Source organism: Lepidochelys kempii, chromosome 11 (genome assembly GCF_965140285.1).
Source record: "Lepidochelys kempii isolate rLepKem1 chromosome 11, rLepKem1.hap1, whole genome shotgun sequence".
Taxonomy (NCBI): domain Eukaryota; kingdom Metazoa; phylum Chordata; order Testudines; family Cheloniidae; genus Lepidochelys; species Lepidochelys kempii.
In genome coordinates, this window is record NC_136390.1 from 45,748,835 (window position 1) to 45,774,558 (window position 25,724).

The window sequence follows — 25,724 nt, forward strand, 5'->3', positions numbered from 1 at the left end:
TAGCTCAGCCATAGTATTTCACTTCTGATTTCCACTAGATGGTAATTATATCCATGTATTATCACACAAGATCACAAATTCATAGTTTAGAAGGCCAGATGGAATCATTGTGATCATCTACTCTGATCTCTTATGTAACTCAGGCCATTCGACTTCCAAAAAATATTTCTGCTTGAATTAGAACATATCTTTTAGAAAAGCATCGGATCTGGATTTAAAAGTTACTAGTGATGGAGAATCCCACACGATGCTGGATAAATTGTACCACTGATTAATTTACACCTTATTTTCAGTCAGAATTTGTCTAGCTTCAGTTATCGGCTATTGGCTTTTATTATACTTTTGTCCACCAGATTGAAGAGTCCTCTACTATCAAATTTCTATTCCCCATGTAGGTACTTAAAGACTGATCTAGACACCCCTTAACCTTCACTTTGTTAAGCTAAATAAGATGAGCTCCTGGAATCTCTCCCTCATTTTCATGGCTTATCTCTGAACTCTCTCCAGTTATTCAACATCCTTCTTGAAGCATGGACACCACAAATGGACACAGCATTCCAGTAATGGTCACACTAGTACTAAATAAAAATATATTCATATTCCTACTAAAGATTCCCCTATTTATGTATCCAGGGCCATATTAATCCTTTTGACCACAGCACCACAGAGACCTCATGTACAGCTGATTATCCACCATCACCCCAAGTTTTCTTCAGAATCACTGCTTCCCAAGATAGAGTTCCCTGTCCGGTAAGTATGGCCGGCACTTTTTGTTCCTGGATGCATGGCTTTATATTTAGCTGTACTGAAATGCATTTGGTTGGCTTGTGCCCAGTTTACCAAGTGATCCAGATTGATTTGTATCAGTGACTTGTCCTCTTCACTATTTACCACTCCTCTAATCTTTGTGTCATCTGTAAACTTCAGCAGTAATGATTTTAAGTGTTCTTCCAGGTCATTGATAAAAAAAATAAATGTTAGCTAGTGTAAGGCCAAGGACCAATAACACTTCTAAATCTTGAAGTCTTCATATCGATAAAGATTATAAAACAATAGATTATAAGACAATATTTTGTCCCTTGCAAATGTATTACTAATATTTGGCATTGTTTATCTTACAGAGAAAATGTACAAAATATAGACTCAATCACACAACATTTATGCCAGAAAAACTCCCAACAAGGTGTATACAGAATACAAGAACTAGCCTTATGTGAAACAAATTAACTTTCATAGGATTAAATTAGGCTGCATCCGAATTGTAAGGGAAAATCATAATGAATATTCGTATGGTTCAGCATTTTCACAATTGTGCCATCCTGGAATAAAAAACATTTAAATTAATGATAATCAAAAGTAGGCAACGTAGTACAATTTTTAAAGGTAAAGGTCATTTTAAGTATATACTTTTAGCTATAATACAACTTCTCAGCTAACAAGCATTTCATTTCCATAGCATATATTTCAATGCTGAAATTACTCTACAGAGTCAAAAACTTGGCAAAAGGAGACAACTGCTTGTAGCATACAAAAGCTGCCACAGATAATTATATTTAGTAAAAGCACTAGAAATGATCCAATTGTTTAACATATAGAATTTAATAGCTTTGCAATTATTTGCCAACTGCAATTTGAGGCTGGGCTTAAGGAACCTAACTCCATTATACTCCTTTGAAAATCCCAGCCTGAGTGCTAATTTGGGGGTGAATTTATGGAATCTAGGTGAATCAAAACCGGTATTTTTGACTAATATTCATTTTGAACCACTATTTTCTACAGGGAGTAATTATTAGCAAGGACTTATAATACAAGATACCATTTATAATATCTTGGTGTTATATTTCATTTTAGTTTGAAACTCATTGTAAAGTCACTGGAGATGCATAACACATAAAACATTGCAAATTTTAGTTACAGTTTTAGATGACCTTATATTTTCAAAACTGTATATCCTTACACCTTATTAGCATATACCAGCAGCAGTACCAGATGATAAAGAAAAATCCATACAGTGGTTATAATTACTTTGTTACTAATAGTAAATACAGACTAAGATGGCTGCTACTCTGAAACCTAATAGTAAATTGTTAACTGTTAGCATTTTACCCAAGGATTATCCTACATAGTGAGGGAATTAAAAACAGGTGTTAATTTTTTAACACAATTTTATTTATTTTATTGTCACTAAGACAGATTCACTGTCACTAGGGACAGCAATTCCAAAGGAAATGCACAGGTGCAGTGGGAGGCAGAATTTGATCCACTATCCTTTAAATAAGTCTTTAAAATATTTCTGATCCTATGCCTGCATGTTTCATTTACTTCTATTTTTCTTTGGTAGGTGGGCTGTAATATTGATACAAAGCATTGTTATATTACAAGAAGCAATACTCTGTGGACTTTCCCTGAGCCCTGCAAGCAGGGGGAAATGATGGCTGTTTTGCAACTTCAGGTCCAACAAGGGGTCATTGATTTGTCTCTGTTTATTACCCCGTTGCCTCCTACTTTGAGAAGATCTTTCGTACAAAAGTCACTTTAAGAGCAAACTTCTTTGTACTGTATGCTTTCATAATCTCAATTCTAATTAACAAACACTAAAATGTAATACAGGCATGCTAGCAGTGATTACATATATAATTCTAACATTCTGAGTGTCTTTTAAATTAGCCCACTAGACTTCCAAGTATTAATTTTTCATTGAGTTATGAGATATTACATTTATTTCCATTTTTGCAGAAAATATAAAAGAAATTTGCATACAAGGTTAAAAAAGCCAAATGTGAAATTAGCCTATGTTTTATTAGTAACATAAAGATAATTTGCTACTTAGAGATTAAAACCCAATAGAAAATAAAACAATACTGAAAGTAAATATAGTAGCGCTACAATATTTCAAGGGTAAACTGAAGAGACTTTTTTGGCAATAGTTAATTTGGGCCAAATTAATTTAATTCATGCAAATTCTATACCAGAAATGTCAATATTACACACACAAAAGCAAGGTTAATCAAACACTCACTACTAGGGATTTCCCTACAACCCCTCCTGAATTCCTCCAGCACCCCCCACAATGGTCAACTAGTTACATGTAGTGTTGCTAGTTTAGTCATTGGTTGGAAATTTGAATTGAAACTGAAACATGAATACACATTTTAAAAGCATATACAGTGTATGATAAAATACTTGTATCTGAAAAAGTATTATAGGCTTGAAAAATATGAACAGAGACTAGCTTTTTCACACAGCTGTTGTTTTTTCTGACAACCTTGGCACAGTTGTTTCGGCAATGTTGGCCAACCTTATCATTTCAAATCATGATTTATAAGCAAAGTTCTGAATGAGCTCTCCCCTGATAGCTAGTGATGAGCCGGGGTGTGGGGGAAGGCTTCAGGACCAGACTGTATTTACATGAACTCACCTACTCTGCCTAGGTATCCAGCAGACAGAGCTGTGTTGCCCAAGTGATCAATTTTGGCTGGTGTTGGGAGTTTCTGTACTAAATATTTTTATTACATTATAATTAATTTTTACATAAGAACGGCCATATTGGGTCAGACCAATGGTCCATCTAGCCCAGTACTCTGTCTTCCAACAGTGGCCAATGCCAGGTGGTTCAAAGGGAAATAATAGAACAGGGCAATTATTGAATGATCCATCCCCCCCATTGTCCACTCCCAGCTTCTGGCAAGCAGAGGCTCTCAGAGTATGGTGTTGCATCCCTGCCCATCCTGGCTAATAGCCATTGATGGACATATCCTCCATGAACTTATCTACTTCTTTTTTGAGCCCTGTTCTAGTTTTGGCCTTCACAATATCCCCTGGCAAAAAGTTCCACAGGTTGACTGTGTATTGCGTGAAGAAGTACTTCCTTTTGTTTGTTTTAAACCTGCTGCCTATTAATTTCATTGAGTGATCCCTAGTTCTTGTGTTATGTGAAGGAACTTATTCACTTTCTCCACACCAGTCAAGATTTTATAGACCTCTATCATATCCCCCCTTAGTAGTCTATTTTCCAAGCTTGAAAGTACCAGTCTTTTAAATCTCTCCTCATATGGAAGCTGTTCCATACCCCTAATCATTTTAGTTGCCCTTTTCTGTACCTTTTTCAACTTTTTTGAGATGGGGTGACCAGAACTGAATGCAGTATTCAAGATGTGAGCATACCAAGGATTTATATAGTAAAAGTGAGGGAGCTTGGTTTGCCAGACCGATCAGCAAAGCCAGTGCTGGATGAAGTTCAAATTAGTCCAATTTGGGAAAACCCGATGGCTTTCTCATGAGCGATCCTTGGCTGTTGTCTCAAAATTACTGAAACCATTATTATTGGCTTTGGAAAGTATCTACCAGATGGGACAGATCTAAGTAGTGAGGCTGGTGGACTACTTTTGCTACTAAGTTCAGAGAAGACAATCACCATTCTACTATTGAAACCACTTGGGTCATTAAACAATGCCATCCAGGCATCTGTTACAACAGTAGTAGATCTCTGTCCAGCAATGGAAGCTACACTTGGATCAATCAGAGAGATATCCATTGAAAACGAACTGGAAGAAGCAAATACTTCAGTTCAGAAGTTGACTAATTAGGGCACTTATATTAACTCCTTAAATGAAGAGGACGAGAAGTGTTTGTTAAGCCAGCTGAAAAAGTAAAGTACACAGATGTGCTTCTTACATCTCTACAACTACTTTTGGATTCTATAAACCTCTACGTAGCTTTTACAGATGCCGGTCTTATAAAACACCAACAGTTGAGTGGAGTGAGGCACTACCTGCAATGGGGCTGCCATGTGATCAGGACAGAACAGAGAATTTGAACACAACGTGGATCATTATATGATGAACGAATGAAGATTTGACTTCAACTTCTTCTTTATCATCACTTGTGGTTTGACCCAATTTTTGTGCTGTTTCCTGTGATTAAAGAAGTAGGAATTCATCTTTTTCTACCTCCAGTCCCCACAGCTACAGTTGAGCATTCTTTTTCCTCATTGAATAGAATTTTGTGTTCTGAAGGAAGTCGCCTTCTACCTGATCATGAGCATATCATGAAGGAATGGAAGTACTGGACACATGAGAAGCCACCAAAAATGAATGCACTGCATTCGAGAAGTTCATTAACAGAATTGTGCAACATTACAACAAGAAACCAAGAAGGATATAGACATAGTGCTTCATAGTAGGCATATGTGGCCAACTTTAATTGGTATGATGATTTAAAAACATGAGTTAAATCTAAAAAATGGTCGTGAAACATTTTTCAGTTTTTACTATGGTGGCATACAGCCCACCTTCGCCCTACTGGTCTCACCCCTGCCCCATATTTTTGAACCCCCCCGCCATTTCAATTTTGGGGAAAACACTGCACACTTAAGGTGGCAAAGTCAAGCAGTCAACAGTTAGGAAATGCCAAAATGAAGGTTGGCTGTACAACCTTAATTTGGTCCCTAGGTGCATATGGAATACGATACAGTCTTTAATTATGTGATCACATACTGTTTTTTCCATAGAACCCCTGCTCACTCAGTGCAGAGGATGGACCTGCTCTGTGGATTAATTTTAGGATTGTGAAGTGAAAGAGGCTATTTTCTGTGGGCCCCTGCCTCATGTGCTGCAGAAGTTGGAAGGTGTGTAGGTGAATGAGGCAGGGGCCTGCAGGAAGAGGAAGGACTGTCTCATGGTTAAGGTAGTTGAATGCTTCCCTGGAAAACTGGATCCTATCCCTGACTGACAGAGAGTTCTATGGAATGATGGACATATCACTTAAACCAGACTTTTCCAATGTTCCATTCCAGGCTCTGGAGGGGAGTGTACTCTAGTGGGCACAAACACTTCTGCACATTTCCCCCAAACTTGACCCCCTTTTCCAGGCAGCCTGTCCAGGTCCCAGTCTATCCCCAGCTCCCCTTCTCCATGCCCTGTCCCAAACTCCTTATCAAATTCCCCCCTCCAACCCCAACTTCTTGTCTCCCAGTCTTCTTGTCCAGCCAGTCCCAGTTCCCCACTCCCACCTCCTTGTCTGAGCCCCGCACCTCGCCACTGGTTCCCAGACCTAGTTTCCCTCCCCAGGCTGCTCTGTTTCCTGCTCCAGTTCCTTTCCCCAGTCTCTTTAGCCCAGCCAGTTCCAGTTCTTCCCCTGTATCCCAGCTCCTTGTCTGTCTGGTTTCCCCTTCCCCTCCATTCCCATTTCTCCACCCACTGGTTCCCAATCCCAAACCCCTTGTCTGATCTCCAACCACTGGTTCCCAGTCCCACGCTCACCCCCGCCTCTAAACTCCTTGTTTGATCTCAGGGTTACCCTCCCACACAACTTGAGCCCAGTCGCCACCATTTCCCTCAACTCCCAGTTTTCTCGTCCAACCTTCTTCCCTGACCCCAAGTTCCCAGGTCATATCTGCTTGCTCAACCAGTTCTGGCCTCCCATCACCCCCTGTGGCTCCCCATTCCCAGCCACCCCAGCTCTATCATCCCCAGTATTTTGCCCAGTCACTCCGTATCTCTCCCCCATCCCATCCCAGTCCTTGTTACCCCATGCATTCAAATCAGAGAGCTTCTTCCTCCAAACTGTCTTGGTACCCACTTGCGGGATGGGAATCTTTCAAAGCACAGGAGAGGCAGGCTCCCTGCTTCCAGTGCCTGGCCCCTCTGTTGGCCTTAGCAGCTGGGAAAAGCAATTACATGGAAAACCTAGCTTTGCCCCTTGTAGTCTTGGGCTGGCGCACATTCGTTCACTCATTGGTGATGGCCATGTGCAAACTGATCAACACTAGGAGCTGAGAGAGGCTTGTGCATGCTCATGGAGAATGGAAATTCAGAGCTGTTACCTGCTAAAAGTGAAGCTTGCCTGACCCATGATTTTTCAAATGCTTATAACTTTGCCAAATTTGGGGAGATTTTTGTGGGGTCAGCAAAAGGCACATTCTTAAGATCAAGGTCACACCTCTAGCAAATTTCAAGTCCCAGCACCATGCATCAAGGTGCAAGACCTGTTTAAAGAAAGATCACCGGCATTTTTAACGTTGGCAAAACAGTATATTTTCCTCTATTGTTGTTCTCAGAAACAGCTGAAATCTAAAAACAATTATACTCACCCCACCCCTCCTAGACTGGCATGGAAATTTCCGCTTGAAATGGTTGAAGTTAGGCAAAGTTTAAGCAACTGAAAACAGGGTCTTATAATGGGACATATCAGGCAACCTTAATCAGAGGCAGTGCTACCTGCAAATTGTTCATAAAAGTCATATGGACAAATCCTGTGCCCAAGTGAAACTTTGGAAGGCCATTAACATGGGGAAACTTGTAAGTTGGGGAGGTCTATGGGAGTTGCAATGGAGGACTGGCTCCTCCTGTCCTTGTTACTTGGTAGTTGCTACTTCATGTTCCTCATGACTGCTGCATCCCCACCTCTCTGGAAAGGAGCATGTGGATAGTGCAGTGGTTTACAACTAGGGGTTGGGGCACCCTGAGGGGCTGCGAGCAGGTTTCAGGGGGTCTGCCAAGCAGGGCCAACATTAGACTTACTGGGGCCCAGGGCAGAAAGCTGAAGCTCCACCGCCTGGGGTGGAAGCCCAGGGCTCCAAGCCCTGCCACCAGGGGCTGAAGCAGAAGTCTGAGCAACTTAGCTTCACAGGGCCCCCTGTGGTGTGTGGCTGCAGACAATTGTTCTGCTTGCTAGCCCCTTTCAAAGCACAGGAGAGGCTGGCCCTGGCTTTTATATGCAGAAAAACAGTTGTGGTGGCACAGATGGGCTGTGGACTTTTTATTTGAGAATCCCTGGGATAGTGGAACCACTTAATCTCACTCCGTCACTTTTCTCATTTACCCTTCTTGCCACATACTAGGGCACAGGGGAAGTTCCATGGCATGCAAGGAGTGTGGACTCCTTTGTGAGCTGCCTGTAATGTGTCCCACCACCCCACAGAATAAAATGGAACACAGGGCTTTGATTGCATTGACGAGCTTTCTGTAACAATGACTTTGGCTCCAAGACTTGGCTCTACATATTTAATGAGCAATTTATATTCATATTTTAGCATGAAAGTTTCACCTGAAAACAGGTATAACTTGAAAACTACAAATACCGTAGGCACTGCATTATGTACTGTAAAGTGAGATCAATATTTGTCACAGTTATTGTTAATAAAACATCTTGTCCGGCACTTTAATTTTGAGACCTGATACTGCTTTTCTTACTCAAGCAAAATTTCCATTTACTCCAGTGGGAACTGTGTGAGTAAGGACTGCAAGATTGGGCTATATACTGGTAGGGAGAGCTTGGGTAAGTAGACGATAAACTCAAAATATACAGCAATGTTGAAAAGATGCTTAATAGATATGTTACTTCCCTCTCCGAATGAAACCAAGAAAACAATGTGCTAAAAGTCATTATCCAGTGCTATATATCAAGCTATAAATATACCTCATACTTTAAAATCCCTTCTCAGAAAGGTAAAGGACAGAGAAGGTTCTACTCCCTCATCTGTAAGTAGAGTATTTTATATACTTAATTCCTATGTTCCAGATTCTGCTCGAGTGTATGCAGGCAGCTCTCATTGAAGTCAATGGGAGCTATGCGTATGATTGAGGGTAGATTTTGGTCCCATGAATGCAACAGTGAACATCTTAGGAGGAGAAATTTTATGATTTTAGGAAGATAAAAATATAGTTTCAAATGCAATTGTAAAATGTGGTTAAAAGTGGCAGGTTTACATTGGTCACTGTAAGCACTTTTTAATGTTCATTTAAAAAGCAGAATGTCATAGCTAGTATAGGTTTCAGAGTAGCAGCCGTGTTAGCAGTCTGTATTCGCAAAAAGAAAAGGAGTACTTGTGGCGCCTTAGAGACTAACACATTTATTTGAGCATAAGCGTTCATGAGCTACAGCTCACTTCATCGGAATGCATCCGATGAAGTGAGCTGTAGCTCACGAAAGCTCATGCTCAAATAAATGTGTTAGTCTCTAAGGTGCCACAAGTACTCCTTTTCTTATAGCTAGTACAGCAGGATAAGAGAAAATATTTCAAAAGCTTAAATCAGATTTTAGTAGTTAGCTAATGGATAGGGCCTTTCGTATTCCTAGAAAGAGGAAATACAGTCTGATTGGATAATGCTACTTAAAAGCAGTGTGCTGGGGAGCTGAAATGGTACCAATTTGAATGAGAAAATTACTTTTTCCGGGTAATCTAGAATCAGCCCTTTAAAATGTAGGAGGGGGCTTATAAGTGTATGAATATCATATCTTCAGCGTCAAACTGCCTGTTCAGCAGGCTGACTGACTTAAAGAAAATGCTCAACTTGCCGCTCATCTTTTTTTATTCTGAAGAATCTGAATGTGTGTTGTTCTTGTTTGTTAAAATTCCAGAGAGTGGAAATAAATCGTTCAAAGAGGAATGACTGAATACTCAATCTTTTCCTTTGAAATCAAAGGCAGCTGTGGCTGCTCAACACCTATGAAAATCACGGTAAATAGTTAGGTGCCCAAATAAGTTACATGCCTAACTTTATGCATCCAAGTTTGAAAATTTTGGCCAACTGTTTTCAGAAGGCCAGCTCTATATTCTATATTTCTATAAAAATGAACTTGATGGAAAAAGGTACTATAAATAGAGCTGATCAGAAACATTTCCACTGAAACTTTTTTGGACACATATTTTCATCAAGGTTTCAATATGTGCCAATTTCAATGAAATCTTGTGAAAAAACAAAACAAAGTGTTTGGATAATAGCATTTTAACAAATTTTGAATGAAACATTTTGATTTCTCGTTTCAAAATGACTTTTCAAAGTGAAATTCTTTAAAAATGTATTTATATAAAAGTTATAAAATGTGGAAATTGGAACAAAGTATTTTCATTTTATCAAAATGAAAAAATTTGACTGACTTGAAATGATTTTTTAAAATTATTTTTTGTGGGATTTTGTTTTGTTTTCAATCTATTTCTGAATGGAAAAAAAAAATCAAAACAGCAGAATTTCCTGTGAAATAGGAAATCGAGTTCCTGACTTGTTCTATTGCCAACATCTAATTCACATTTGTTTAGATAAGAAGCTCAATGTTTCTCTATAAATTATAGAAAAACAATAATTAGTGATTTAAAAGTTTAATGAACAGGAACAACTTTAAAACAAAATAGATTTGGAACCTAACAGTGGGGAAAACCTTTCACAGATTGCCAGAAAGAACTGGGTACGCTTACAGACTTGGGCCAGATCCTGCAGACTTACACATGTGCTTAACTTTACATACTGCAAGCCACACTGAATTCCATGGGATTCAGTGCATAAAGTTAAGTGCGCATGTAAGTCTTTACAGGATTTGGACTTAGTGAAAAATTTTTTTGTCTCTTCAGACACCAACATAGCTATGAAATAGCTCAGAATGTTCTGGGTACCAAAATGCCAATAATCATGCCAGACATACCCCACTGTTCTTCAAATCTGTACCCCATAAAGTTTCTGCCCATTATCCTTTTGATGAATCTGTTCTTTTAGTGCCATTCAACATCTCTGAATAGTAAGTAAAAGACAAAACAAGCAATGAAAGCTTTATAATACAACAACAACAAAAATCAATCAGCCTTCTAATCTATAAGTATACTGGATTTTAATGAACAGTTTATGATAAGCTATTTCTTTTGAAAACATTTCCCATGGAGAAACACAAACACCCAGATGTTAAGTTTTATTTAAAACCTGAAGTTGATTGTTAATTGAGAATTAACATATTCATTTCCCGATTATGAAGACACCCAGTTTGAAATGTAAACACCAGGATGTTAAAATTGTGGAATTAAATATGCATACATTAAACATGTAATCTACTGGTTTGCATGCCAGATGACAATACATCATCTGAACTACAAGTCTTCCTGTTTTATACAAGGAATACATGTACACATTCTTTCCATGACAGCATGAATGCTATCATATTATATTGTAACCCTATTAATTGTAAAATGTTTTGCTTTACATATAACTTTTTCATTTTAATTTGCTAAAATAATAAGGATATATCACAGATATTCCTTTGTAATGGCATGACCTTAAAGAAACATTTTAAATCCAAGTAAGACTGCAGAACAAAGGATAATGTATGGGAAACTATGTCATGACTGAAGTCTGACAATACATTTTAAATAGGCAGCTATTCATTTCACAGTTTACAGGTAAATGAGTTTGAGCATCTCTAGCTGATGTATGAAAGAGTAATTAAATGAATTTATCTCAGTCGGGTCAGCCAGTCACATGTAGTCTAAATAAATGACATGTTAGCCTTTCTGTTCTTTTCAATGACAACCTGCAGGAAAATTTCCCTAAACTGAAGGTTCTTGTTTCTGCAGGAGCATGTATTGCTCTGCATCATCAGGTTCAACTGAAGTGGAAGCTTCCTAGCAATTCAACACTCTAAGCTGATTTTGGATGTTCTGTGTCAGTTCCTGGTTAGAAATTTAAAGGCACAATTAAAAACCCAAACAACCTTAACTCTGCCCTATAGTGTCACCATAAGGGTGAATGAAACCTTGTGTGTCTTTAAAAAGCCGTGTCAACATCTAATGTAAACAATGAAATGCCTTAATCATAATTTTATGATAATTGCATGATATCACTGCAGAGTACAGTTAAGGTTGCTCCATTACCTTCAATAAATATTTCAATACCTTAACTTGTTTGGATTTCCTGTAAGTGTAACCTTAATGCTGAATTTCCTGGGTTCACAGTGCTTGGTTTTGGAATAACTACAGTATCCCTGTAATTTTTTTACCCCTAATTATTAAGACATACTCTCACGCCTTATTCCACCTTGATGTAGTTTTTGTCTGAGACTTAATAAATAAAGCCCCAGAAAACCCCTAAGAGTTATGTAGTTATAATTCTCATTTTAAATGTGAAACTAAGCAAATTAAGGGCATGATTTTTCAGAAAAGGTGAGCACTCACAATGTCAGTTTAAATCAATGGGAGCAGTGGGTTCTCAGCACCTCCCAAAATCAACTTGGAGTGACTGGGAAGAGAATTCAGATCTTCTGACTGCCGGGTTTGTGCTTTAACCACAAGAGAGATGGATTGTTGCCCACCAAAGAAATTGGCACCTTCTTTGTGAGCTTTTAATTGTTCTGACTTATAACTGTTGAAGTCATTTATACTGGATACACACACAGAAGCACGAAGACACTGCATATGTTCTCACACAGTGTCATGGGGTATCCAAACCACACAAGCAATGAGCAAATTAATATGGGCCCAAAGGGGCCAATTTACCTTATATGCTGCACCTGAAGTTCTTTGGTTCAAGTACAGCTACTTTTAAATCTGTTATAGAATGTCCAGGAAGACTGAAGTGTTCTCCTATTGGCTTTTGTATGTTACCATTCCTGATGTCCGAAGTCACTGAAGTCTGAAGTCATTGAAGTCACTGTGACTAGTCACACACTTACACATGTGCTTAATTTTACAGGCTGAGAGTTGTAGTGAAGCATTAACATCCCACATGAATTCGCATTTTAATTCACTCCACATCGTGAGCTATCAAACTTGCTTCCATAAAATAGTAAATTGCCCACCAAATACTTGATTACATAGAACGTTTGGTAAAATATAAAAACTATCACTTTATAACAGCATGTACATTTGAGTGTTCCATATATTATTGGGGATTTCAGAATAAAACTGTTTTCTATATCATCTCTATTAAAATTTGTTTGTCAAACAGCAAAATAGAATTTTAAAAAATCTTCCAGAATGAGTAATTTCCCTGAAATTAATTAAAGGCTGAGTTGAGGAACAATTCAAAGTTAAAGTATAACTTTAGTTACAATGCAGCCATACATTACATATTTTTTAAATCCTGGTTTCACAATGTTACTTTATTTTCCAATGATTAATTCTATTTAAAACTTGGTTCCCCCAAATATTAACTTAAAATAGGGTATTATTGAAAATGACATGGAAAGAACAGAGAAACAGTACAAATCAGACCCTTAATAAGTAACTGCTACATTTTAAAAATCCAACTGAACTTAGTTAGAAGCTTTATTCAATAGCTGCTATTGAACAGAACTTTCAGCACATTATGTCCCTGCACCCTGTAATCACACAATATTTCTGTCATGTTGAAGCTAAAAATGTTCATCATTTTGTCAGCTCTGGCTACAAAGCCAAGAATTACCTTCACAAGCTCCTGAGATTTATGCTTTTAATTACCTCCTATCTGCTTCACTGCCCTCGAAACCCAAAGAATCAATATAAATAGTCTTATTTATATGGAAAATGTAAAATGTTTGAAAAAGCAGGTTATAGTTTTGTAGATTTCTATTTGATGTTATTGATTCTCTTCTGTGTTATTTTTTTTGACAGCACCAGCTAGTCATTCAAACTTACCAAGTTACCATTTATCCAGTAACCTTTATTTAAACTTCAAAAACTTGCCTTTTGGCTACTTAAATATGCTTAAAAAACAAGACAATTATCATCATGGTATCTTTTTAATTAATCAGCTATTACTGAATTCAATTCTAGTGTGGCCTTCAGCATCTCTTAGGGCCTGGGTTTGTCACCCTCCAATAAAATCTGCCTTCTCTGAATTGCTTGTAAAATTTGTTTTCTTTCCTGAATCGAGCCTCTCTTAGTTGTCACCACAAAGTGCTACTGAGCTATCTTGATACTCATTATACTGCCATATTTCACTGAAATCGAGTTAGCTTTTAATTGTGAAATTATTACTCTCTCTAAAGACTTAAACTGGAACTACTGCTTGTTGAGCAGCCAAAGACCTTTCCCCAAGAGACGGTGTATGTGTGCGGGGAGGAAGCAAATAGACACATCTTTGCTTTATAGGTGATCAATAAATGGTAATGTTCAGATTTTAAAAGGAAGATGATTGGACTCATGTACATAAAGAATGAACTCGTGAGCCTGTTTGTTGTATGGGAGGGCTAGTGGGGCAGGGGGAGGAAGGAGAATTGAGGCAATGTAAGGGAATAGATCTTGCACTCAGTGCTTTCACAGTGCCCCGGCTCCAACACTTCCAGTGAAGAATCAACCCAAAGTGAAGAGGACAAGAGAGCAGAAAAATTATTTGACCATGAACTGAAGACTCTTATGTAAGAAGAAAAAGAAGCATGATGCTTTGCAGAAGCCAAACAGATGCCTTTGCAGCTGTGACTTTCCCTTCTGTTGTGGCTGCATGTTGAATTTTCAGACACTTCTAAGAGCGTAGCTGTCTCAGGGACAATCTGGCTAAGGTTCTACAGCTGCTATGGGGACTAGTGCCACATGGAGAAGCTGTAGACTGATCTGGTGGCCAGAATGAAGATGAAGTATCAGCCAAGAGCAGACAGAAAGCGAGCCCAGGTGGGATAGGAAGTTGTGATTTTTTTTCTCCCTTTCCCCATTGCTACTTGGCCCTCTGTTGGATGACACAGAGGATCCAGCCAATTTGAGCAGGCTGCTGGTTTGAGTGAGAGCTACTGTAATACAGCTGATTAACAACAAGCCAGACAATATATGCTAAATATCAAAGTATTATTTATGAAAGCCTCTCTATCCATCCCGGCATAATATGAGAGCACTATTAGAATTTTGAGAGAGGAAAAAAAGCACTTTCAATACACTCATGTGCTGGCTCTATCTCAATTTCAGGAGGGTTCTCTTTTCTGGCTTCCAGGCCACCCAATTCAATCCTGCCGCTTGCTTTGGCCACCTCTACTGGAGCATGCACAATAAAGTCTGGGGCACTTCAGCAGCTGTCCCACATGCATTTCTTATTTGTAAAAACTGTTTTTCTGTAAGAAGCCGTGAATGGTGCATAAAACTGAGAAAAGTAAATGCATTTTACTTTAAATTTACTATTTCATTTTTCTGAGGAGGTCATTGTGCCATGTGCCCCAGTGTGGAGTCTCCACACCATTTTCCCATTGGCCTTTGATGTGCTGAAATAACGTGCATTTGGAAGGCTTAACTTAGTAATGTATTGTTTGCTATTTTGGAGAAGTTAAAGTGGGAAGACTAAGGTCTATTAAGAGATGAGTTTACATTTTGATTTGATGATGAAGAGGTCTGTGGTTATCCTAATATTCTGCAGAAGCAAATCCCATAGCTGCAGAGATGGCTTGATCCTCTTCATGTACACGTTCCGCACTAGGCACTGTCAACAAGAGTTCCTGAGGAATGCAGCTCTCCAGATGGGCTGTGGTCACAGAGAAAACGGTGCTCTCTAAGATATTTGGCACTCAATCCATTTAGGGTTTTAATAAGTAAGAGCAGAGCTTTATTTTGGATCCAGAATTTCACAAGGATACTGTAGTGTGGGGAACACTAAGTGATGGATTATGATGCCTCAGGGTTGTTATAAAAAGTGCTGCAGCATTTTGTTCCACATGGAGTTTCTTTGAGTTATTCACTTTCAGTCCAGCCACTGCATGTTGCAGAAGCTGAGCCTGGAAATGATAAAATTGTGCATCAGGATATCCAGGTCAAGATCAGACTGGAAAGTATTTTTGACGCATGAGACTTTGGTGCTCAGCCTCAGTGAGGGGCTGAGAATAAATCACAGACCACATATATCACCTTGATGATCAGAGGGTTGATGCCCTCAAAGCACGGAGAAATGTTCTCAGAACATTTCATTTTACAGATTGCATAAACTTTATCTTGGCTAAAATAACTTTCAGCCAATGTCCTTTCACCCATACTAAGATTGTTCAGATACCTGAAGAGTTGGGAGACTTGGTGCTCAGTGAAGGAAATGCAGAAGTGGGTGTAAGCTGCATATTTCTGGTATTAAATCCATGGCATCCTACAATCTCCTCAAGAGATTTAGGATTGGATTTTCAAAGCCACCAAGGAGATTTGGATGTCCAGTTCCCATTAACTGCCTCAGACCATTTACTTGTGGAGTTCTATCCTATTCAAAATATAGCCTAAAAGTGGGGAATAGGATTGAGCATTATGCAACCCCACAGGTAAGGCATTTAAGGCAGAGGAGTGGCTACCAATTACATACCTGAGATCAATCCAAGAGAAAGGATTGGAGTCAGCACAATGCAAGTCAATCCACCCCCGTTAGGTGGATTTAGTAATACCTTGTGATCACCTGTGTCAAAGGTTTCTGATAAATCTAGCAGTGTGTGGATGGCCATCCACCAAAACTGACCACAGTCACTAATAATCTCTTCCCAGCTATAAAGGGATGCTTCTCTGTTCTTATTGTTCTTGATGTCTCTATGAGTTTCCACTATCGATCATCTTTCATTCTCTGATTCCTCTCCTCTCTTATTTCCCATGACTGTTGGTTCTTTCCCTACCTTTCAGCTCAATTATCCAACATCTCCTTCAGTGGCTCCTCATCTTTCTCTTCCCATATCTGTCGCCATACCTCAGCCCCTTCTTGGTCTCTCTGTACTCTCCCCTGGAAATCTTATCCATGTGCTCAACCATCTCATCAGCTGCCACCTCCATCCAGATAATTCTCAGATCTCTCTCCCCATCTCTGAAACCTCCATCTATGTCCAGTGTAGCATCAACTGTCTCTCTGACATCTTTCCAGGTTGCCTCATCACCATCTCAGATGCAGGCTCTCCTAAACTGAATTTCTTATCTTTCCTCTAGTCCCTCTCCACCACCTCCCTTTTCTGTCACCATTGACAACTCTACTAACCTTCCTGTCTCCCAGGCTCATAATCTTGGTGTCATCTTCCATTCTTCTCTCTCCTTTTACCCCCATATGCAGTCTTCTCACTAAATCCTGTCACTTCTTCCTCTTTAATAGCATCAAAATCCACCCTTTAAAAAAAGCAAAGATAATTAGTTGCCCATTGGACTTTAGCCTCTTCCATGCTCGCTACTGTCACGGGGAAAATATGCTGAATTTGTTCATTTTCCAGATATCTGGACATATTGTTATATACTACACTGTATATCTATGAAATGGCTGAGAGTCACTGACACAATGTTAGGGATTGCAATAAAGTTGACATTCAGCAAAACATTAACTGATGCAATTATATTGTTAGACCATCACTCTTATTATTTGATGAATGATCACAACCACCACCATCCGTATAAAGCCCCCACACTGTCAGACTAAAGCAGGTGCCAAGGCACTAGAAATCTTGGCTTTGGTACTCTAACAGTGCTGGTTTACAGCTCATTGCAATGCACTTCAACAAGAGGTCAAATCAAAATGTGGCAGAAGAATAAATCAGGATGAATTTGAGGGGCCTGCAAAGAGCACTAACAGCATGCAGAGCGGATTAAATGCTTTCTTGCCTGCAAAAACATCCAGATAAGGGCTATCCACACATACAGAATCATGTGCTAAGACTTCCATTTAGCTACAGGATACAGGGTGACTAAAAGCTTGAGAACACCAGCGGTTAACTACGAGAAGTTAAAAAGGTCATTTGATTGCACTCCACCTCAGCATATTCTCTCTTGAGCATTCCACAGAAAGTTTTGGGATTTATAATTTAGTGAGTCAGAGATCATACTGTGCATGCATGCATAGCTACATGAGCCCCCAGTCCTGCAAACACTTATGCCCATGCTAAACTTCGCTACCAATGTCAGGAAAAGTTAAATTAATCACATCCGTGAGCATGTGCAGGAATGAGGTCTAAATTTGTACTTTCCAAAACAGGTTCAGAAGCAGGAAATGGTCTTTTTCTGACTATTCTAACCTATGCCTTCCTATCCCCTAGTCAGCTGATTTACTTTCTGTGCCGACCATGTGAAGGTAGCTCAAACTAAGAATATGTCTACACTTTGAGCTGGAAGTGTAATTTCTACCTTGTGTGTATATCCACCTAGTTACTTTGATCAACCTAGCATGCTAAAAATAGAAGTGTCGCTGTGGTGGTGTGGGTGGTAGGACAGGCTAGCCACCCTGAGTACAACCCCACCCAGGACTCTAGGGGTATGTTTACATCACAATTAAACACCCATGGCTGGCCTGCGTTAGCTGACTAGGCTCGCATGGCCCAGGCTTTGGGGCTGTAAAATGGTGGGGTAGATGTTTGGGCGCAGGCTGGATCCTGGGCTCTGGGACCTCATGCAGTGGGAGAGTTTGTCTACACTGCAATGTAAGCTGTGGGTTAGTAGAACTTGATTTAACAGGCAATGGGTTTGTTAATTTAGGAGCATCCTAATTCTCATTTGCAATCCCACATTAGGAACTGTGGAATCCTAGGTCCCAATCTGGGACTCCAGCGTCTACACTGCATTATGTGGGCTTGAGTCCAACAACCTGGGCCCCAGACTTCCTAAGCACCCTCCCAAAATGTGGCCACTCTAGCCCTTTGTTAATGGTGCAGTGTGGGAAAACTTGACTGTCCAGAATACAAAAAGTTGAGCCATGGGATTGTGGACTACTTTTGGCAGATTCCCAGAGCACTAGTCCTGTGGGGCTGTGTCTACACTGGAAAGTGATAGGGCTTGAACTCTGGGTGCAGGCTTGATGCAGACTCATACCCTCTATCCCCAGGGGGACCTGGGGTCTGAGCCCTGGGTTAGTGTGACTTGTGTGGAGATAGAAGGGGAGTTAGGCTTGAACCTGAGTTTGAACCCTGGGCTTACAGAGCAGTGTAGACATATCCTAAGTATTTACTTGGGCAACCAGCCTGCCTTACCGTCCATGCTGCTGTGCCTATTTTTCTGTCTTTAGCTTGCTAGGTCAATCAAACTAGCACATGTATCTCTATCTGAGCTGGAAACTGCCTCCAGCTTGAAGTGTAGATGCATCCTTAGAACCAGATCTCACTTAAAGCACCTTCATTAGGTTATTTGAGCTATACTGTCAGTTATCAGAGCTAAGGAAACTAATGTTATTTTGACATTAGCGCTGCACAGTTACACTTCAAGTCAAGAAATTTTAAAGATAAGATTCTTACAGCAATCTTCACTTGGTCATACTGAACATTGTATCCTTCTATTTTATTTACTAATGGCCTGGTTTTATTTTACAGCTGCTGAGCAACTATAGTGCACAGCTGTGTGTGCAGTACTTCTGAAAATTGATCTCTTAATGTGTTATTTAATAGATTACTTCGTAGGTTTTAAAATATCTACCAAAAATACACAGAATTGATCTGATTCACTACAGCATCTTTCATGTTTTATGTTGGTGTAGCTCTGTGGAGATCTGTCAGTGTAACCTGGACTTACACAGTGGTGAATCAGACCCACTGGGCAATGTGACTGAGTTAACATTTTTGTGGAAACATTAATTTTTGCAGAAACATTAATTTTTGCATCTTGAGATTTCTTTAAAAAAATTAAACGGTGCAACTTTACTAATGTGTGAACATATTTTTGTAATATGTACACATCACTGCATATAAAATATGAAATGACAAAACTATGAATGAATGTGGTACTATTCAGATGGAAAAGACATGTTGTTTCTAAAGTGAACTGCTTTGCCCGCTGGAAGACTGACTAGCAGGGCTTTCCCTAGGGAGGTGTGGGGCCAGGGGTGGAAGTGACTGATTCGTCTCTTCCGGGACGACCGCAAAAGCCAATTGTACTGGCCTGCGGGGCCCCCCAAAGCATGGGACCTGGAGCAGTTGCCCTGATTCGCCCTACCCAAGGGATAGCACTGCTGACTAGTGTTAATTTGTAAAAGTTCATTTGGGAATTGTTTATTATCAGTGCTTGTTTATTTGCATATCTTTGTGTTGTGTAAATAAAACCGTCGCTTTTTGCCTTCCAATGTTGTATACTACTGAGAGTCTGGAGAGAAAGACAAAGGAGGCTATGCTGGCACTTAAAATTGGGCACAATCACATTGAATTATGATGCACAGTGTCTTTTCCAATATATTTTACTTGTTGAGATATATCAGCTATGGCATTCAGGCTGTTTACATTTCAACTCTGCCTTCCATATTTTTGACACCACCCTCTGTTGATATTCACCCCTTCTTGTCAACTGTTGAGAATGGGCCACATCCACCCTATCCTGCTTACTGTATTTTTCACTCCATCCATCTGAGGAAGTGGGTTATATCCCATGAAAGCTTATGCCCAAATAAATTTGTTAGTCTCTAAGGTGCCACAAGGACTCCTCGTTGTTTTTATATCAACTCATTCTCTTTCCAATTTAGAAATGTTATTGAAGAAAGTGTCAATCATCATTTAAGTTCTTACATTAAAATGTAAATTAGTGCAATTATAAGAAATTAGCATTTAGTAATACCAAATGGAATGTTATATAAAATTCTCTCACTATTATTATATATACTCTGACTATACGCAGTATCTGGCATACTTGTGGATTTCCCACAGACACTTGTGTGGGCTTCTGTGAATCTAAATAGGATTACTTCAGAAATGTAATTTTTCTCTCCACTGTGCCACAGAGCTCTTTGAGCTTTTCCTGCGATCCCTTAGGCATATACTCATACATCTGCCTATGCTCAGATTTGAAAGATGGCCAACAATGATGACTTATTAAAATCTAAATGAACGTGCATGAAATTCATGCTCCACTAATAGAAATTAATGGGCTTTGGTATATGATGATCAAAATTAACCATAAAGATCAATTTTTAAACCATCTCTGTGTTGAAAGAAGTGAAGTAGTCTTTTATGCTTTCAGTTCAGCATTTAATAAAACCAATCTGTAAGTGCAACATCTGTCTTTTGACTTTGCTCTATATTTAAAGGGTATCTGACATTCTATTACTAACTGGTTAGTACGGGGTTCCTTTGATTGGCTGTCCACTTCTCTGAGCGAATGCATATCACTATTTAGGTTCTGTCAACTTGACTACTTTATAAGTTATCTTTTCACCTGGTGCTTCCACTTACCATATGTTTGGTATCAGAAATCCTCATATTATATACACAAGAGAGGTCTAACTACCTGATTGTTCCTGCAAAGTCTATATGCACAACTGATGGGGGGCACAAAGTTAGAAGCAGTGATATTAATTAGTTTTCCACGATAACCTGACTTTTCAGTAGCATGCAACTCAATCTACTATCTGCTATTCAAGTATTTCTTTTTCGGAACAAATGCGAACAGGTTTGATTAATGCCGCATGCCTTGTTCTGCTCAGTGTGGAATTACTATGGTGAAGCAGGGACTTCTACAGAAAAAAATGCCACTTTGTGCAGTATGGATTCATTACTTATACCACCAGTTGTCACCATTGGCCTGGTAAAACTGGTATACCTGAAGTATTAGACTTTAATGAAAATACATATTTAGTTTTTTCTATTAAAATTTTCATTAGATAGTGAGTTTTTGAAAAAGAAAACAAATAAAAGCCAAACACAAGTGTGTGCATCATGTTAAGGCTCAATTTGCCTGACTTCTTATAAGTCAGATTCAGGATAAGAGGACAGGTTATCTTGAAGATGTATATTTTTCCACACATGCTGACCGACTAATCTGTAACTGACAAGAAGAGGTTCGCTCTAAATGTTTGTAAAGATCCAACAGTCTCTTTTCAAGAAGTTAGAAAGAAAAAAAATTAAGACAAAACCAGCTGGGTCTAAAGTCTATAAATACATCTTTTCTTGACATTATCCTAAACATTTATTTTTTAAACTACAGAAAAGAATCCGAAGCTTGGGCACAGTAGAATATTTCAGTCAGGACACTGCATCTCTCTAAATCATGATAAACATAGTGAAAGAGAAAATGAATGTCTTTAACCTGCAATTTTTATTTCTCATAATAAAGGGCACCCAGAGGTTTGGACATGATTCATGCACGAAATATGCTCATTCTACCACAATGGAGATGGTTCAGATGTTTTAAATTCCTTCCTCCTTTGACTTCAGACTCTCTCTGCTGGACAGCTGCAACACCATATGCTGATGTTAGGAGACTATATTTAAAGCTGAAATTGTGTAAACTGGTAGAAAACATTACTGAAACCCACTGTAGGATATATGATTAACTGAATGGAAGGTTTGACATCTACCAATTGAATTTTAATCAGGAATATTTTGATCTACTGGTCCAGAGCAGTGGGTGCCCTTCAAATGAGAGAAAAATTAGTTACACCTTATGTGTAATTTTTATTTTTCTCATACATGAGCATGCATTGATCTAAATATTACACAAGGAAAGGTAAAAAGCACTAAGATATAGGGAAGAAATTTCAACTGGAACACCAGTGAAATTCTTTTAGGAGAAACAAAAGTAGAAAATTTAATTTTTTTTGGTCATTTTCATTTTATTTGCTTGCATAGTTTAAGTCGAGGGAAGCTGGAACGACCAAAGCCTTTGCCAGCCAAGGAAAGAATACCAGTTTTGTAGACTTTGGAGAAGGAATTGCAAATCTTACATGGCTGCATTATAAACCTCATTGTACAAAGATCTGTGCTTCTCAGCCCAACAGTTTGAATGCAAACAAACTCTTACTGAATGTAATCTGATGACTCCAGGAAGGGTCTGACTAGATGCATCTAATGCCTGACATGTTAGATCTGAGCCATAATTGAAGTGCTTCATACATTTTTTAGGATTCCCCCATGAAGGAAGAACTTTCTCTACTCTCGTCCAATGAAGATTAATTTTAAAGACCATTTCAATTTCATATGGTAAATATTAAGATGTTTTTCTAATATTTGGTCGGATGACAAAAACGTGAAACATTAATTTGAACTCTGTTCTTTTTCACTTTGAACAAAGTCCAGATGAGGACTGAGTGTCATCTTTTCATGGAAGAACTGAAGACAGGTTTCTTTAATTGACAATGTTCATATTTCACTTATTCTTCCACTTTCCATAATTGCTATAAGGAAAAAAAAATATGGAGAGGTCTCCACTAGACGATTGATATTGTGCCAATGCAATTTATGAAGAAATAGGCGCTCTCAAGAGAAGGCTGACACCAGAAATCCATGGGCAGAAGATTGACTCTGTAGGTTAATGGGAATCTCTTATGGAGCACTCCCAGAAGCCATACGTTTGGAGTGGATTTAAGCTGAAATCCCTATACCTGGTGAACAAATCTTCCAAATAGTTTTGTATGCTGTGATTATGGAATGTTTCAGACACTTTCTATTAAAGTTAGCCAGTTCCCAGGAGTATCCATGTTGTTGAAAGCTCAGACTCTTAGGTTCTGTGCTGTAAAATCAAATCTGCAAAGATTAGACTGAGGCCAATACAGTCAGGATTACTGATGCTTTATCTAGTCTTATTTTTCCAAATAAATTTGGTGATTAGAAAGAAATTGGCATACATGAGTACATCTGCCCCCTAGAAGGAAAAGGTGTCCCTCTTCCATGCCAAGAGATGCCATCGATGAGACCAAAATACTCATACTTTTCCAGTTGTTCTAAATTGTGGGTAAGTCTAGATATGGTAAGGGGAGCAGGGGGTTTGAAGTTTTGTCTTGTTCTGTGGGATGCCACTGTAACAGACAGGTTTTCCCTTTCATGGAATGAAAGGAGTTTGGTGATCTGTGGCTCAGATTTTTATTCTGTTCCTCCTCGGCCATTCACATATGCCACCATGGTCTAATTGTCCCTCTTGATGTAGAATGTTGAGGTGTTCCTTAAGAATTTTGTGAAGCAGGGCTTCTAAGTCATTGTCAACTGCTTTGGAAGTACTATGAGTGTCCAACAGTAGAGCTAATTGTGCAGGCGGAAGAACTGAAGGGTTTGGGGGTCATGGCTTGTATATGCAGAACAGCAACATAAGCATGAACCACAAACATTGGGAGGCAAACTATTTGAGAACAGTAAAGAGAAGAATTAAAACTAGAAAACTGGGATAATTACCATTTGAGGTATCTTAAAAATGAGCTTCAAGAAAAACAAGACGCTGATCTAATAGCAAGGAAGCTTTACTTTTTAGTGGGTTTGGCTAATTAGGAATTGCTGCTGGTGCACTGGGCTATGTGGAAAGAGGATTCCTTTAATGAACATCTCTAGCAGTAAGTCATTCAGCTAATGTAGGGGTAAATGCTTTAGGGAATCTCAGCTTAGTCAACACTACTGAAATTCCTTATTTGTCCTCTCCCCAAAATGGGGGAGACTGCATGGGAATGAAAGTGGTGGTAATATTCCAGGTCCTCATTTGACTCTAATGTTCATGGGTATTCTATATATCAGGAGTCATAAGGCTTTACAGGGGTTGCAAAACTGACATTTTTACAACTATTCACTTTTGACCCCTTCTGTGGTTGTCTTGAAGTGACAACGGAAAGTCTTCTGACAAAGTGGAGATTGAAACTGTGGGTGTAAAGAGCTGACAGGTGCTCTGATGTTGGAGAACCATCCCTTTCTCTAAAACTGTGTAGAGATGGACCCAGCTGCAGCAGTTTTCTCACATATGGGCACTTTCTCTTACTGCCGGATTAGTGTCACATGGATTGTGCATTGCACTAGGTCCAATCCTACTAGACTCTCTGCTGCTAGCTTCTGCTATATGGCTTTGTGCAGAACGAATGGCAGGCCCTGCAAAGTGGTAGTCTAGAGTAGGCTGCTCTGGCATGTGTACTGAGGGACCTAAGAGGAGAAAAAAAAAATCAGGCTATTATCCTGCAGATTTGAATGCTCTGCTGGTAGAGGCAGACGGGCAATGTGGGATAGGCCACTCTAGCGCGCTGCAGAGGGAAACCAGTGAAAAGTGTGGGTCTGATGACTGGCAATCCAATAAATAAGAAGTTCCCCGCAGACCGATTAAAGGAAAAGTTGCCACTACTGCTGTATGTTGTGGAGAACAAAACTGCTCTCTTACAGCCGGAATAAAGGCTCAAAGTGCAGTGATACAGCAGTCCACCCCAGGGAGCCTGAATGCAAAAGGTGAAAGGGAAGAAAAGGTTGTGGTGCCCCCATTGAGGTGGCATGAGTAGGTCTAACCCAGGCGTGACATCCAGCCCAGCAAGTGGCCACGTATGAGAAACGTATTATTTCATTTGTAAGGTAATAACATAAAATCTATTGATCTGTAATGGAACAACTATTCTCTTTCAGAGGGGAAAATAAGGGAACTAAGTTTAAAAAGGAGGCGAGTATAATCTGATGAATCCATTCTGAGGCCAGCTATTGACATAGGATGGCAGTGCTACAAACCTCTGCCAGCAAAGAAGAGAAGGCCAAACTGAACAGACCCCATCTTAGGAGACTTTCCTAGATGTAATTGTGGGGCAGTGTTGTGGTCTTCGTAAGAAAGCTGAGAAGCAGTAAATCAGGGAAGAGCATGGCCAAAGCAGTACTAGAAAGGGGTAGAATGGAAAAAAAACCTAGGGCTCTAGGTAGAAGCTTTCAAAAACTTTTCAAAAGTATTTCTTATAAGTAGATATAAATAGCAAATATTTTAATACTTCAGTATCATTTAGAGACAGCACACACTTGCTTCTTATAAATGTTATGTTTGCTCTGAGATGTTTTCATTTGTGCTAATGATAGCTTAATAGCATTAAAAGCCATTCTTCATGATTGGGTATGCTATGTTTTAAGAGTCTTCCACATGGAAATTAGTCCTCTTGATATTAACTACTCAGGGAAAATTGTAATCTGCTTATATGCATTCATTTAATGCGCTCTTTTAGAGTGCACTTTGACCTGAATTGCATTGCAGTAGACAGAGCTTCATAGAACTTGACCAGACTAAAGGGACAACAGGAAGTCGAAATCCCCACTTATCTTAACTGAAAATATTTACTATGGGACGGGTATAATTGGAGAGATCTGAGGCGAGGTTATCAGTAAAGCATGCAGGAACACAGGAGGAAGAAGATTTCTTCTAAAAAGGAAACGGATATAAA

General features: G+C 39.2%; 1 protein-coding gene and 1 long non-coding RNA gene across 9 annotated transcripts in view; both read right to left on the minus strand.

The window, feature by feature from the left end:
• ZNF385B (zinc finger protein 385B) overlaps window positions 1-25,724 on the minus strand; it is a 305,035-nt gene that overhangs the window by 37,254 nt on the left and 242,057 nt on the right. The window lies entirely within an intron of this gene.
• Window positions 1,148-16,761, minus strand: LOC140895698 (uncharacterized). Its single transcript, XR_012154312.1, has 3 exons — window positions 16,653-16,761; window positions 10,420-10,505; window positions 1,148-1,319 (listed from the first exon to the last, which is right to left on the minus strand). It is a non-coding gene; the product is annotated as an uncharacterized LOC140895698 (long non-coding RNA).